General features: G+C 39.0%; 1 long non-coding RNA gene across 4 annotated transcripts; it reads left to right on the forward strand.

Moving 5' to 3' along the window:
* The first annotated feature begins 2,961 nt into the window (after positions 1 to 2,961).
* On the forward strand, positions 2,962 to 12,788 carry LOC112184323. 4 transcript variants are annotated; one of them, XR_005806527.1, is made up of 5 exons: positions 2,962 to 3,669; positions 5,049 to 10,880; positions 11,647 to 11,716; positions 11,836 to 12,052; positions 12,260 to 12,788. It is a non-coding gene; the product is annotated as an uncharacterized LOC112184323 (long non-coding RNA). The 4 variants fall into 4 exon arrangements; XR_005806528.1 differs by having other exon boundaries at positions 11,836 to 12,014; XR_005806529.1 differs by lacking the exon at positions 12,260 to 12,788 and having other exon boundaries at positions 11,655 to 11,716; positions 11,836 to 12,074.
* Positions 12,789 to 14,998: the final 2,210 nt, after the last annotated feature.

Raw genomic sequence — 14,998 nt, forward strand, 5'->3', positions numbered from 1 at the left:
TAACCAATTAAAGAAAGTTTTAAATGTAAAGAAATAATCAAATGAATTTGTGTATAATTAGAAAGAATTTAATGACCAATGTATGAAAGAGAGGCAGAGAAAGCCTTTAAATTTGAATTAACGAGTAAAATAGAAAAGAGACGTGAGAAAGTGGAAATTATTCTATGCACCGACGGTGTAAGTGACCCAACTCTTATAAAATAATCTCAACCCTTGATATTTATTATCAACTTTATTTTTAATAAACAAAAAGTGTATTTAATGCAATCTAACCATTCATTTATGTTGGTGCAAGTGCACGGCGGTGCTCTGAATAATCTCTCGTGAGAAAGTCATATTCAATGAACAATGAAGACAATCTAATCACGAAGAAGAAATCAATTTTCTTCAATAACACCAGAAGATAGATCCTAGGTAAACAATCGATTCAATATGAGATCGGGATCGACCAATCCGGAACGCGGGTCGCAGGGGAGAGGAGCAATCCCGGTAACTCCTCGATTGTTTGGTCAGTGAAGGGATTCAATTATTAACATGAAATAATTAATTGCAGCTAGGTCTGGCATACTATATCTTATCACGAAAATGTTCACCTAGTCAGTTATTGACCAAGAAAATAATGCTCAACCACCCTTGGATGTAAATCCAAGGGCAGAGAGAATTATTATTAAGTTGAGTTGTTTTGTTTTCCACCTTTGGATGTAAATGTAAGGGTTGTTGAGCATAAATTATTTGGTCAGCAACTGACTAGGTGAACACCACTGATCTTATCATCCATAAAGGCTATGCGATATCAAATAGTAAGTCATCCATGGTGGCTATACCATATCAAATAGTAAGTCTTCGCAGAGACTTTCGTTTATTTGACGCGACTAGTTCATAAAAAGGTTTGTGAATTAGATGAAGTGTAATTCGTTTGCCTGGGAGAATTTCACAAATTATGAATTGCGATGTCTAGACTTGCTGTATATACAGTCTATGGTTATTGATCAAATTTATTTGTAAATAGTTCTCATTTAAACATTTATATGTAACAAATAACATACTAATCGATGTGGAAGCGCTGGCGCTAAGGGAAGGATTGTCCTGGGCCACCGACAACGGGTGGAGCAACATTGATATTGTATGATAATGCTTCTTTGGTGGCTGCTGCCCATAGAAATGGTGTTGAAACCTCACTTATTGGACAAATAGTGGAGGAAATCAAAGCTTATGCACACTTACTTGTTGACACACAGGTACTTCATATGTTTCATAAGGTAGCACATCTTATTAGAAGTAGTGGTGTAGACTATAGAATATGTATTTTGTTAGACGAAGTTCCTAATATTATTCAAGACGTTTAATTTATATCACACAGTTGATATTCTTTAAAAAAATCTCATTGTATTGATATATATTTATTGCATCAATTACTTATGCACATTCTCAAAATTAAAAAAAATTATTTAAGCAAGTTGTTGATTACCATAGGACTTTTGAATAGGCTTTTGTGATCTTAAAATTTGTTAACTTTCTCACCTTAAAAACTTGCATATACTTTTGTAATCCTCTTTTGAACGTTCCGCGTAACTTTAGAGCCGGTTCTTTCATTATCAGTACGCGGAGGTTTCTACGAAAATGGCTAATCACGTCCCAGAAACTTCATTTTCGACAAGGCAAAGAACCGGAGATACCAGAGGCACCATCCACATGCATACAAGCTAGAACGGGCCCGGTCTTGTCTCTCGCGATGTTTCGTGATGTGCCAGGACAAAGATAAGTGTCGTTTTACACAAACGGGAATAAAGAAGGGCGAAGTGGCGAACACATGCAATATGCTCGCTCCCACACCAATAATTTCCCATACTTGATTGATTCCTTATCTTTCCCTTCTCGTTCATCTTTTATTTCTATTTTATCACTCATATAAACCCTAAAATAATATATAGTCGTGCCAGTAGAAATATTAAAGGTGAGGCTGTTAGCCTTGATGTGGTCTTGGATATTCATCAATACTCGTGTGATTCACGCGCAAATGATTGAAAAGAAAAGAGGGTACAGGACTTGCACATCAAAGTCCTACACTCCAACGTACTAATTATGCCTCTAGTCCTTTAATTATTTTGTATCATTTTAAATCTTGTACGTAAGTCTATATAATTAACATCCATGTCAATGATCAAATTAAAAGTAGTTATTTGTGTTTATATATCTAAGAGCATTTTTAGTAAACTCTCTATTTTGGCTCTTTAACTATTTTGGAGAGCATGTTTAGTTTTTTATATATTTTAGTAATTGCACCATACTCCTAAATAATTTTTAGCTATCTCACTCCTAAATATAGAAAGCGAGATAAGACTCTATAATTTAAAACATTCATTTTGGGTAATTTTATATAACTTATAAATACATTTAAATTATTTAATCTCCATTTAAAAAATAATATAAACTCAAAATTAGCTAAAATAGAGAGCACTGATACAGACGTATTTCTAAAGTGGCTAGCTAAAATGATTTTTTAGCTATTTTAGCTAAAATTTAACTCAAAAACGACTAGCATTGTTAAAGATGCTCTAAGTCAATATATTGGTGATGATTTTTTTCTTACTTCCATATCAATCTTAGATTCTTTTTTTTTTTTTTGAACATTAATCTTAGATTCTCTTTTGGAACCAAATTACTACAGTATATTGGTCTGCAACCAATAGCTACAAGCCTGCAAGGTGGCTCTGTATATACGACATGAACCATCCAAAAAATAGTAAATAGAAAACCCATACCCCCTATAGTGTGGGCCCCGGAAAATCTATCGAGCTTAAATTGAGATCATTCAACAAGTTATTTATTACGATCTCGATAAATGTCAAGATGTTCGAGAAAATTTTCAGAAATTTTCATAAAGTGAAAACCTCAATTTGAGGGTTGGATGATAAAGTACACGACACAACGAGTTCGTGGAAGTTTTCGGGGAATTTTTCGGATACCCGAGCTATTTATGGCTATTTTCCGAAGTTGTGGGATTATAGAAAATGAATTAAAGAAAATGGAAATTTCTGCGGTGCAATCCTAGTCGTCCAAAACTTCCACCGCTTCATCAGGGCCGTCTAAATTAATTAGAGGGAGGTTATAAATAGAGGAGAGGCTGATCGAACGTTCCAGATCAACCTGGAGGTACCCAGCGCTCTCGATCTTTCTCGGTGCCTGATGACCCGCGACCAGGCCACCTCACGACGGCGCACCACCACAAATTGCTTCCTCTCCTCGTCGCCGACGTCTCTCTGGGGTCAGGTCTTTCAACCGGAAGCCCTGGCGCGAGAATCGACACCATGAAGCCTCATGTTTTCCGGCGAGTTTCTGCAACTTCCGGTGACCGATTGGGCTGCATGTGGTATGGAACTTACTCCTTTCGTCATCCTCTACGTCATAGTTTAATTAGTTTTCGAATTGGATTAGGTTCTGATGATTTGAGTTCTGGGTTGCTCTCGGTCTCGACGCTATCACCGACGCCGGTGACTCCTCCGGCACCTCTGGCCTTGGATTTCGTCTTACGCATGTATGGATGTGTATTTCAGAAGCTGTGAATGAGTGGAATTCGATTTGGCAGTATGTTTAATTGTTTATAGCCGGCTTCCAGGAAAGAGTTGAAATAGAAGCTTGGGTTCTCACCTGCAAGTCGCACTGCTGAAGGTAAAATTCGAGGTTCTGGAAGAAATTGTTTCTTGTTTTGTACTTGGATTGAGAAATTAGTTCGAGCTATGTTGAATGGGTTGTTGAATGAAATTGATTGTTATGTTGGCACTCTGAGCATAGATTCAAACTCTTTTGTCTGGTGTGGTGAGATTATCAAAGCATGAGTATTTTGGTGGAAGCATTTACTGGTGCATAGCCTGGTATTCATTGGAAATTGGACATATAGTGGATATAAAATTGTTTTGAGTTGGCTTGGAAAATCCAGAGTTTTATGCACGGGGTGTGTGTAAAGATAATAGAGAATTGGTTTAAGACAAGTACTTGTGGCATTGTGCATAAAGTAACTAATTGAATGGGTATAATTGTTTAGAACAATTAATTAGTAGAAGCTGGTAAAGGGTAGAGTAAGTTTTGGTGGCATTCCATATTTAACTAGATGCCAAGGTTGGTACGGAGATGTTAATTAACTTAGTTTGAAGTGAAAGTAAACTAAGTGGGTAAATTTGTGGGGATTACCATGTGGTGTGATATTTAAGGAACTTTGAAATAATTGCTAAAGACAAGGAAATTAGCCGATAGTCCAATTCCAAGTAAAGTGTTGATGATTCGGGACTATTCGTGGATGTGGGCGAAATTTGGTCAAAGTTTGCTTGATGTGGTCAATCCTGGTCAAACCAGGAAAAATTGGTTGGACGATTTGTTAATCGTCGTGATTTCATATAGTTGCTCAAAAGATATTAACTATCGAAATGTCGGAATCTAGGACTCCAGTTATTCGAGGAACGGAAGGTTCGCAACTCTCGGAGTACGTGAAAGCAAGCACCGGAATCCAGGTAGGGATTCAGGACTCTCCTCGGTTAGTGATTTTCTTATATTGTTATTAAATGATGCATGTTAGTTGGTATGGTTTGGTTATGTTCAAATGCAATGCATACTAACCAAACCATGTGAGAAATGTGATGGCTTGAGAGCGAAGGGTGGCTCTGACTTCCTTGGGTTCGATCCCCAAAACCTCCGGAGGGTTATTTACACCGGTCGGACGGTGAGCGATCGTAATGACGACCCGATCCGTGTGTGTAGCTAGGTAGCGGACGCTCTCGCTACGCTTACCTGGTGATAAATTAAATTGAGGTAAGGTCGTGTAGTGGGTCTATGGGACCGGCCATCAGGTAAAAGTTGGATTTGGCGCCGTAGTTGTTTAAGCATCATGCATAAATTTTCAAGTTGAAAAACATTAAAGTTTGTCTTTTCTTTTAAACACTTGGTTTAAGCATGTTTTCATACTGAGGCCTCGATAATTTATTTATCGATTTTCAAATCTGGTCGAGATAGAGTTCCTGTTGAGCAGCGAGGACGAAAGCTCACCCCTACAACAGTGTGGATGCAGGTACTGTGCACTGGTGATGGGACTATAGCGGAAGGAGCTGGGTGTGCGGAAACAAGTTCGGTAAATCGTCGTTTGAACCTTATTCTAAATTCTATTTCTCGAACTTCGTATTCCGAGACTTGTTAGTAGTTAGCCTTGTGTCAATGTTGGTTGAGTTCTCATTTCCTTGGAGTTCGTACCTCTTGTGTGAGAACTCATTTCAAGTTCTAGACGAATGAAATAAATTTTAGCAACTCAATTATTTTCACCTCAAAAATATTTGTAGCTTCCGCTGTGTTTCTACGAAAAGTTTTCAAACAAAATGCCTAGCAGTTCTCTAGAATGTAAATCGAGCGTTCGGTTTATGTTTTAGAGGCTCGCGGCACTGTGACGTGCTTAAGCTGGTGAGGTGCAGCTTGGGGCGTTACAGAAAGTGGTATCAGAGCAATGCTTCCGAGTTTTCGATTTCAATGATCTAAAAATCTCTGATACCCGAAAATTTTTTTGTCGGCTTGTGAAAATTTTCAAATCCTGTGAAAAAGTCGACTTGGGAAATGCTTGTTCGAGAACGTGTTTCCGAACCTTTGACTTGAAAAGTTGTGAAAATCTCTACCTAACGCTGGAAAAGGGTTGACTTCGGTTTTTAAGACTGGGTTCCGAAAAACGTTTGAGAAAGTTTCCGGAAAAAGGATTTCGAAAAAAACGGTTCACAAGCGGGTTTTAAAGGTGTTTCCATTAAGAGATTTAGAAAAAGGGGTGCCAAAAGCGAAAGTGCTTTGAAAGGCGATTTGGTGAAAAACGGATTTACTTCCCGTTATTGTTCAAAAGTTTTGGATTTTGGTGTTTACTATTTACGTGTTTAACCCGAACCAACTTTGAAATGTGTTTTGCCGGAAATATGCTTTGTGCCGAAAAAGGCAAGTTTTTGTGGAAATCGTTGTTTAACTTCAACGTGGGTTTTTACATTTGAGGTTTTTGAACGAAACCTTGCACTAATTTAAACAGTTTTTTCGAAATTCGTCTAGAGTCTGCATTTTCAGTTACGTGGGAGACTTTAGGAATTTCTTTACCATGAAATTCTGATTCACTTCTTGGTTGTGAAAGAGTAAAAAGAAAATTTACTTGAACGGTTTGTTGCTGGTATGTGTTCATATAAGTACAACTCTTCACTCGGTTTAGGGCCCGACTGGCCACCGGATCGCCCTAATGTATACCGAGGTTGAAAGTTGTTAATTACTGAATACAACTTGCGACAAATAAATGACTCTAGAGTTATTCTCTGAAACTTCAACTTCTTGTTAGTCGGAACTATTGTTTGTTTTTCCCTTTGGATCCCTTAATCCGAAAATCGTTATCCCTTCTTCGAAAGGTTGACATATGTTCCGACTTGTCTTTGTAATTGACCTTGTGTTTGTGTCATTTTCTGTCATTTTGAATGTTGTGTTGAGATATTGTTGGATTCACTTACCGATTCGGTTGTTTGCCATCGCTCTGTTAAGTGAATCCGGTTTGTTAAACGTTGGACTTGGTAATTGATTCTTCTTTGGATACCTTGTCGAGTCTAGTTCACTTGATTACTTCCACAGACTCGATTGTTGTGATTTGTCTTAAATTCTTTTCAAGCCCAACTGTTATATGTTTATACATTATGTTGAATTGGTTTATGGATTCACTTCCAAATTGTGCATATTCACGTGAATCCTGTTCATTGAAATATTGTTGGTGGGACTCGATGTTGCATCTATCTTGTAATCTTTATCGAGTGCAGTTATTGTTCATCCTTTCATTTGTTTATCTTGAATTTGAATGAGTATCGCCACCCAAAGCTCCTCCACAGTGCACAGACCGCGGCAAAGATTACGTGGGCCCAGTATGAGGTAAAAGTAAAAAGGAAAAGGTACGTGAACGACAAACTTTAGGTCCCTATAAGCATAGTGGATGTTTGGACATGGAAATTGTCTTGTGAGTTTCTTTTGGTTGTCTGAGTAGTGTTGATTGTTACTCTCTGTTACTCTCATGTTAGCCTTGAAATGTCGTTTGACAACGCTCGAAGACTTCAAATCATTATTCCTGGAAGATCATGTCAAGTACAACTCGTTGACGCTTCTCATGCCTTAGGGGTATGAGTCAAGAAAAGTGGATCTTCAGCTACTTAATCTACTTAACGACGGAACTATAATCCTCGCTTGGACATGTCAACTTCGAAATTAAGAGGAATTAATTGTGCTTTAGAACTTGCCATTTGACGTTGCTTGTGGAATTTTAGGATTTGTAAAATCTGAAAGCATGGATTCGGCAAGTGGTACTATATAAGGCATTGCTTTGGGGTAGCCGAGGAAGCTACGTGATTAGAAAATTTATAAATTTGACTAAAGGCCCTTAAGATACACTTGGCGGTGTGTGGACCTCCTCGGGAATGCTTTATCAAGTTAATTCGTAGTCAGCATGGGCCGAAGCTTATCGTGAAGGAAGAAGGAGAAGAGGTGTGTATCACCGTGCAACCTCTATAGCGGCTTCGCGAACTATGTTTCTTCTCACTCGTATGTGAGGTGGGAACCTCGTGTTAATTACGGCTATAACTGACCGAGTTTCTGAACGCCGAGATTCGCGTCTGTACGAGGAAACAAGCCTACTTTGTTCCCTGGATCAAATTGCTCGACTCTAGGTATCGACAAATTTGGTAGATATCGATATGTTAACTATTGCGTGGTTGAGTTCGTTCGACGCTTGACCATTTACCGAAGCCAATCATGAAAGGTCATCGAGTAATACGTCTATCAAGGAAGAGCAGGCGAATCTCTGGGAATCTGGTCATCAACAACGTGTGTAAGGACCGTAGAAGGACTGCAAGTATTTCTTCCTTGCTAATAGTTACGTTGAATTTTATTCCCTTGTTTTGGTTGATGTTGTTTTACGATTCTCCAACCTCATTAAAGTTCTGGTTAGTTGAGATCATGCTAGTTCAACGTTGAAACCTCTCCATTTGAGTTATTTCCAAGGTTTAGAAAATCTTGTGTTTTGAAAAGGCTTTTCGAGTTGCAAAAGTATTTTGAGTAAAGTAATTTCCAAGTTATATTCGAAATTGTTTTCAATTCCAACAAAGTTCACCCAAAGTTGAGACATTTTAACTCTCAAGGTTCTGCTGATTTTCCGTAGCAACTACTTGGGAATCAGTTTTGAATGATTATCAGAATTCTGAAATTTTTGAAATTTTAACCCAACAGTGTTTAGACTTTTGGCTACTGATCTGGAAAATTTCAGTTCGTTTCGACTGAGAATGAAGTCGTGGTAATTTTTCCAAATCTGCCTTGTGAGGAAGGAAAATTTGACAACTTTTTCTGCAACTTGTTTTGAAAAAATTTTCGCTTCCTTTCTCTTTCCTTATCCGAGAGTTTACCAATTTGGTGTTGAAAAGAAATCATTTGAAATTTTCTAGAACTCAAATTCATTTTCTTAGCAAATCTGCAGAGTGAAGTTTTGGCATTGTTTTCGGTTGCTTATTCATATACGTCAAATTCAACGTTAACTGTAGTAATAAGGGAGGATATTCTCTACACTCCAAGTTGATTGGCAACCGAAGGACAAGAAGGAGATGTGCCAAGAATGAAAGGCGGAAAGCTTGCGTCGTCACCATTAGAAACGCGACTTGCGTGTACTTAGCTATTTAGCTTAACGGGATCTTGACGAGGTGTAGACTAGAAAAGTGTCTTGCCGTCAAGTATGTTACGAGTCCTATTCATGGTTGCTTAACCATCAGTTCGTCTAATTTTGGGGAACCTTTCGAGATAGACGCTGTGCTATACGTAAAAGCCTGTGAGCCTTTAGCCCAAGAGATAAACCTTTAAAAGGTGATCCTCAAATTTCATCAAATCGTGGCAGAAGCGCTTGTTGAATGTCTGTTCGACAAACTAGTGTCCAAAGGCTCGTTGGCACATAGTTGTTGCGGGAACGGCAACATGATTCGATGTTGTTAACACAACGCATATCGTCCACGTGGTTGGTAGGTGTACTTCGTCGTCGAGTTCGTGGAATGGATGCATTAGCCAAAAAGACGGTCATAAACGAATACGTAACGAACTCGAGTACATTACGAGGTAATTCGTAAAGTGTCGCCGCGTGGAAATTCGTGGAATAACTTTTAGAAATCGATTGTAAGGTTCCGTGTGCAATCCTTGTAAAGCGTGATTGGGGAAGACGAATGCTCAACTAGCTCTGCATGTGTATGTCCGTTTAAGGACAGTGGCTTCTTCCACGGTAAAGTGCGGGTTATACGTTAGTGAGCGACCGATGAACTCCTAACAAAGAATGTATTCCAATAGACGATAATGGTCGTCAAAGCTACGGATCGCAGTGACAACGTCGACTTGTTCATCATAGTTGACGTGGGTTCCATGTGAGGAACATAATTTAACCTACGGGTAGTTGTATCCGACTACGAGTATTTAAGTATGTCTTTTGACAAAACTGCAATTCCCGGGATGTTGTACTTGTAATGAGCGGGAATTGAATGAAGACGTGAGTCGGCTATGAGTTGCTAGTTGTGGCAGTATTGTGTTTGGGGTAACAAGGGTAGTAGTTACCCAGTCTTATTGGTATAAACATGAATTGTCTGTGGAAATGACGAGTGTGGTGGTGTTATGAGGAGAGTAATGAAATTGTTAATTACTCAGTCTGGTTGCTATAAGAAAAGTCTTGTGGGTACAGAAAAATAAAATTAAACGGAGCGAAGTGTATCCTGTGGATGATAATTGAGGGACACTTGGTTAAGAAAAATGTTAGCTCCGATGGTGATATGTATGACTAGTAATAGTCGAATTGTACCACAAGAAATTAGACTGAGAAATAGTTATGGGTACTGGAGTCCGACATGAAAAGTAAAGTATTGTTGACCATTTGACCAATCAGGAAATTTCGAGGACGAAATTTATTTAAGGGGGGTGGAACTGTGGGCCCCGGAAAATCTATCGAGCTTAAATTGAGATCGTTCAACAAGTTATTTATTACGATCTCGATAAATGTCAAGATGCTCGAGAAAATTTTCAGAAATTTTCATAAAGTGAAAACCTCAATTTGAGGGTTGGATGATAAAGTACACGACACAACGAGTTCGTGGAAGTTTTCGGGGAATTTTTCGGATACCCGAGCTATTTATGGCGATTTTCCGAAGTTGTGGGATTATAGAAAATGAATTAAAGAAAATGGAAATTTCTGCGGTGCAATCCTAGTCGTCCAAAACTTCCACCGCTTCATCAGGGCCGTCTAAATTAATTAGAGGGAGGTTATAAATAGAGGAGAGGCTGATCGAACGTTCCAGATCAACCTGGAGGTACCCAGCGCTCTCGATCTTTCTCGGTGCCTGATGACCCGCGACCAGGCCACCTCACGACGGCGCACCACCACAAATTGCTTCCTCTCCTCGTCGCCGACGTCTCTCTGGGGTCAGGTCTTTCAACCGGAAGCTCTGGCGCGAGAATCGACACCATGAAGCCTCATGTTTTCCGGCAAGTTTCTGCAACTTCCGGTGACCGATTGGGCTGCATGTGGTATGGAACTTACTCCTTTCGTCATCCTCTACGTCATAGTTTAATTAGTTTTCGAATTGGATTAGGTTCTGATGATTTGAGTTCTGGGTTGCTCTCGATCTCGACGCTGTCACCGACGCCGGTGACTCCTCCGGCACCTCTGGCCTTGGATTTCGTCTTACGCATGTATGGATGCGTATTTCAGAAGCTGTGAATGAGTGGAATTCGATTTGGCAGTATGTTTAATTGTTTATAGCCGGCTTCCAGGAAAGAGTTGAAATAGAAGCTTGGGTTCTCACCTGCAAGTCGCACTGCTGAAGGTAAAATTCGAGGTTCTGGAAGAAATTGTTTCTTGTTTTGTACTTGGATTGAGAAATTAGTTCGAGCTATGTTGAATGGGTTGTTGAATGAAATTGATTGTTATGTTGGCACTCTGAGCATAGATTCAAACTCTTTTGTCTGGTGTGGTGAGATTATCAAAGCATGAGTATTTTGGTGGAAGCATTTACTGGTGCATAGCCTAGTATTCATTGGAAATTGGACATATAGTGGATATAAAATTGTTTTGAGTTGGCTTGGAAAATCCAGAGTTTTATGCACGGGGTGTGTGTAAAGATAATAGAGAATTGGTTTAAGACAAGTACTTGTGGCATTGTGCATAAAGTAACTAATTGAATGGGTATAATTGTTTAGAACAATTAATTAGTAGAAGCTGGTAAAGGGTAGAGTAAGTTTTGGTGGCATTCCATATTTAACTAGATGCCAAGGTTGGTACGGAGATGTTAATTAACTTAGTTTGAAGTGAAAGTAAACTAAGTGGGTAAATTTGTGGGGATTACCATGTGGTGTGATATTTAAGGAACTTTGAAATAATTGCTAAAGACAAGGAAATTGGCCGATAGTCCAATTCCAAGTAAAGTGTTGATGATTCGGGACTATTCGTGGATGTGGTCGAAATTTGGTCAAAGTTTGCTTGATGTGGTCAATCCTGGTCAAACCAGGAAAAATTGGTTGGACGATTTGTTAATCGTCGTGATTTCATATAGTTGCTCAAAAGATATTAACTATCGAAATGTCGGAATCTAGGACTCCAGTTATTCGAGGAACGGAAGGTTCGCAACTCTCGGAGTACGTGAAAGCAAGCACCGGAATCCAGGTAGGGATTCAGGACTCTCCTCGGTTAGTGATTTTCTTATATTGTTATTAAATGATGCATGTTAGTTGGTATGGTTTGGTTATGTTCAAATGCAATGCATACTAACCAAACCATGTGAGAAATGTGATGGCTTGAGAGCAAAGGGTGGCTCTGACTTCCTTGGGTTCGATCCCCAAAACCTCCGGAGGGTTAGTTACACCGGTCAGACGGTGAGCGATCGTAATGACGACCCGATCCGTGTGTGTAGCTAGGTAGCGGACGCTCTCGCTACGCTTACCTGGTGATAAATTAAATTGAGGTAAGGTCGTGTAGTGGGTCTATGGGACCGGCCATCAGGTAAAAGTTGGATTTGGCGCCGTAGTTGTTTAAGCATCATGCATAAATTTTCAAGTTGAAAAACATTAAAGTTTGTCTTTTCTTTTAAACACTTGGTTTAAGCATGTTTTCATACTGAGGCCTCGATAATTTATTTATCGATTTTCAAATCTGGTCGAGATAGAGTTCCTGTTGAGCAGCGAGGACGAAAGCTCACCCCTACAACAGTGTGGATGCAGGTACTGTGCACTGGTGATGGGACTATAGCGGAAGGAGCTGGGTGTGCGGAAACAAGTTCGGTAAATCGTCGTTTGAACCTTATTCTAAATTCTATTTCTCGAACTTCGTATTCCGAGACTTGTTAGTAGTTAGCCTTGTGTCAATGTTGGTTGAGTTCTCATTTCCTTGGAGTTCGTACCTCTTGTGTGAGAACTCATTTCAAGTTCTAGACGAATGAAATAAATTTTAGCAACTCAATTATTTTCACCTCAAAAATATTTGTAGCTTCCGCTGTGTTTCTACGAAAAGTTTTCAAACAAAATGCCTAGCAGTTCTCTAGAATGTAAATCGAGCGTTCGGTTTATGTTTTAGAGGCTCGCGGCACTGTGACGTGCTTAAGCTGGTGAGGTGCAGCTTGGGGCGTTACATATAGCAAGAGCAAATCATATTTTTCGCGATTTCATGGATCCATATAAATTAATTTAAAGTATGTATTTTTAGAGCGGATATAAAAAAAAATTAAGTTTCGATCTCAAAATATTGATAGGAATTATCATTTTTGTTTTTCACATTTTCAACGTTATTTACCATGGAACATTTTCATGCATTTTCATGTTACAAATCTTTACTTCCATGGATGATGAAAATTAAATGGGAGAGGATCCTCTCCTGAGCAATGAAATTGTCTGAGCTTCCTAAGCTTTTAATCTTGTAATGACACATGTAAAACAACATCTACAATAGTGCCACGTAATGAGACATCTAAAATTTCAACCAAAAGCAAAGAGAAGGGGGAACGGCTTCCTTCGCTCAGAGTACTGGACAGTCTGGGAGCCATTGGAGCTCTTGGTTCAGAATCTCTTGGCTGCCAAATAAAAACTGCATCGTCGTGGCTATTCTTGCATACAGAGAAACAAAACTCAGTGCAGAGAACTGCCTTCTGAGATGGGTTGGGATTCAATTGATGGGACGACATTGAGGATCCCAAGTATTACCTACAACAAGAAAGTCAAAGACGAATTTGGGTTGGGATTCAATTGATGGGACGACATTGAGGATCCAAGTATTACCTACAACAAGAAAGTCAAAGACGAATTTGGGTTGGGATTCAATTGATGGGTTGGAACTTTTGGGGTGGGTGTTCCATTGATGGGTTGGTTCTTCTATTCTATTGAAGAACAAGATCTGGGTATATGGGTAAACCATCAGGGGAACATATTCGTTAAACACAAATCAATTTGTTCTTATATTTGCAAAATCCAATTAGACAAGGTTGTGATTTTCTGCGAAGCCAACAAAGAGAGGAATGAGATAAATGTAAAATTATAGCCACCATGATTCAATAAATTAGGCGACCCAAAATTTGATTTACCCAGATCCACTGGAATTAAACAACTAGATTTATATTTCTTCAACATCAGTAGTCTATTTTCTGGCGAAGTGACAGGTGATTTCGTTATAGAGAAAATGAGAGGAAAGGAGGAGATGGTCTGCTACAGTAGATAAGCATTTGAATTTAGAAAAAGCAATCAGTTGTGGGTAAGCTGCGTTGAGTGAGAGAGAATAAATCATCACTTCCCAGCATAAGTCTGCATATACCCAATATTTCAAGCCACTATTATCTTCTTATTTAGTCTCAGCTGCATGAAGGCATGTAGAACAGACCAGTAAAGAAGAACTGAGGGGAGGCGTGAAGGAAGAGAATAGAGAGAGAAGAAAAGTAAAATAAGACAAATTAAAGCTTATCCATCCTAGACCGTTGGATTCATTATATCCACGTGTTATTATCTAATCAAAAGGTTAGGAAGCTCAGGAGGGGAATGAGTTTAGGAGAGGATCCACTCCCAAATTAAATACCTACCTATCGATAGGATAGGTGGAAAAATCTTTCTCTAGAGAACTATGGACAAAGAGTGAACGATTATGTTCATGATAAGTATACCCCACCAGCACTAAAACTAATCTGTGCCTGATTATTGAGTTTCTAGCATCATTCTTAGCAGTGGCAGATCCAGGATCTGAAACCCATCTAGGCTAATTATAAGTGCCCAAAAATTTCTTAATCATTAACAGAATTCTCAGTCACCCCAGAACTCAAGCACCCTTCTCAAAGCCAAATATATGTCTGAGAATTGGCACGAATGCAACGTGCTTCCATAGAATACAAAAAATTGATCCCCTTTGGACCACCTTCATTTTGATGAACTAGATAATCATCCGAAACACGAGCATTGGCTGCATTACCAAGCACAAACTGATTACACTCCCACGAAAGTGCTGCAGAAATTCAAAAAATAAAATAAAACAATACTAGAAGACCCAGAACAAATCAGATGATAGTATTCTATTCCTTTCGTGCTCAGGAGAATTGTGAAATAAAGAGTTATTACCTTGTGAAGATTGATAGCTGAGGTGGGTTTGATTCTGAAATTAAGCCGATAGCTATGGAAGAACATAGGCTTGTGGCATTGGATTGCAGTGACCATCAAGAACCTGAGACACCCACTCCCACTCATCTGCCTGTAGTCATCACTAAACTCACTTTCACCACCCTGCTCCATATAAACCAAATCAATTTGATAACCATATGCATAAGAATCAATAGCATCTTCATTTCAATTTTCAACAAAACAACCATCATTCAAATAATTGCATATACCAGAGAGCATAGGGAAAAGGCACTACCACTACTGCAGTATGACGATTAAAGATCCTTAATATAAGAAAATTCTGGATTTGTTTGTTTAT

The sequence above is a fragment of the Rosa chinensis genome, chromosome 2 (assembly GCF_002994745.2).
Source record: "Rosa chinensis cultivar Old Blush chromosome 2, RchiOBHm-V2, whole genome shotgun sequence".
Taxonomy (NCBI): Eukaryota; Viridiplantae; Streptophyta; class Magnoliopsida; order Rosales; family Rosaceae; genus Rosa; species Rosa chinensis.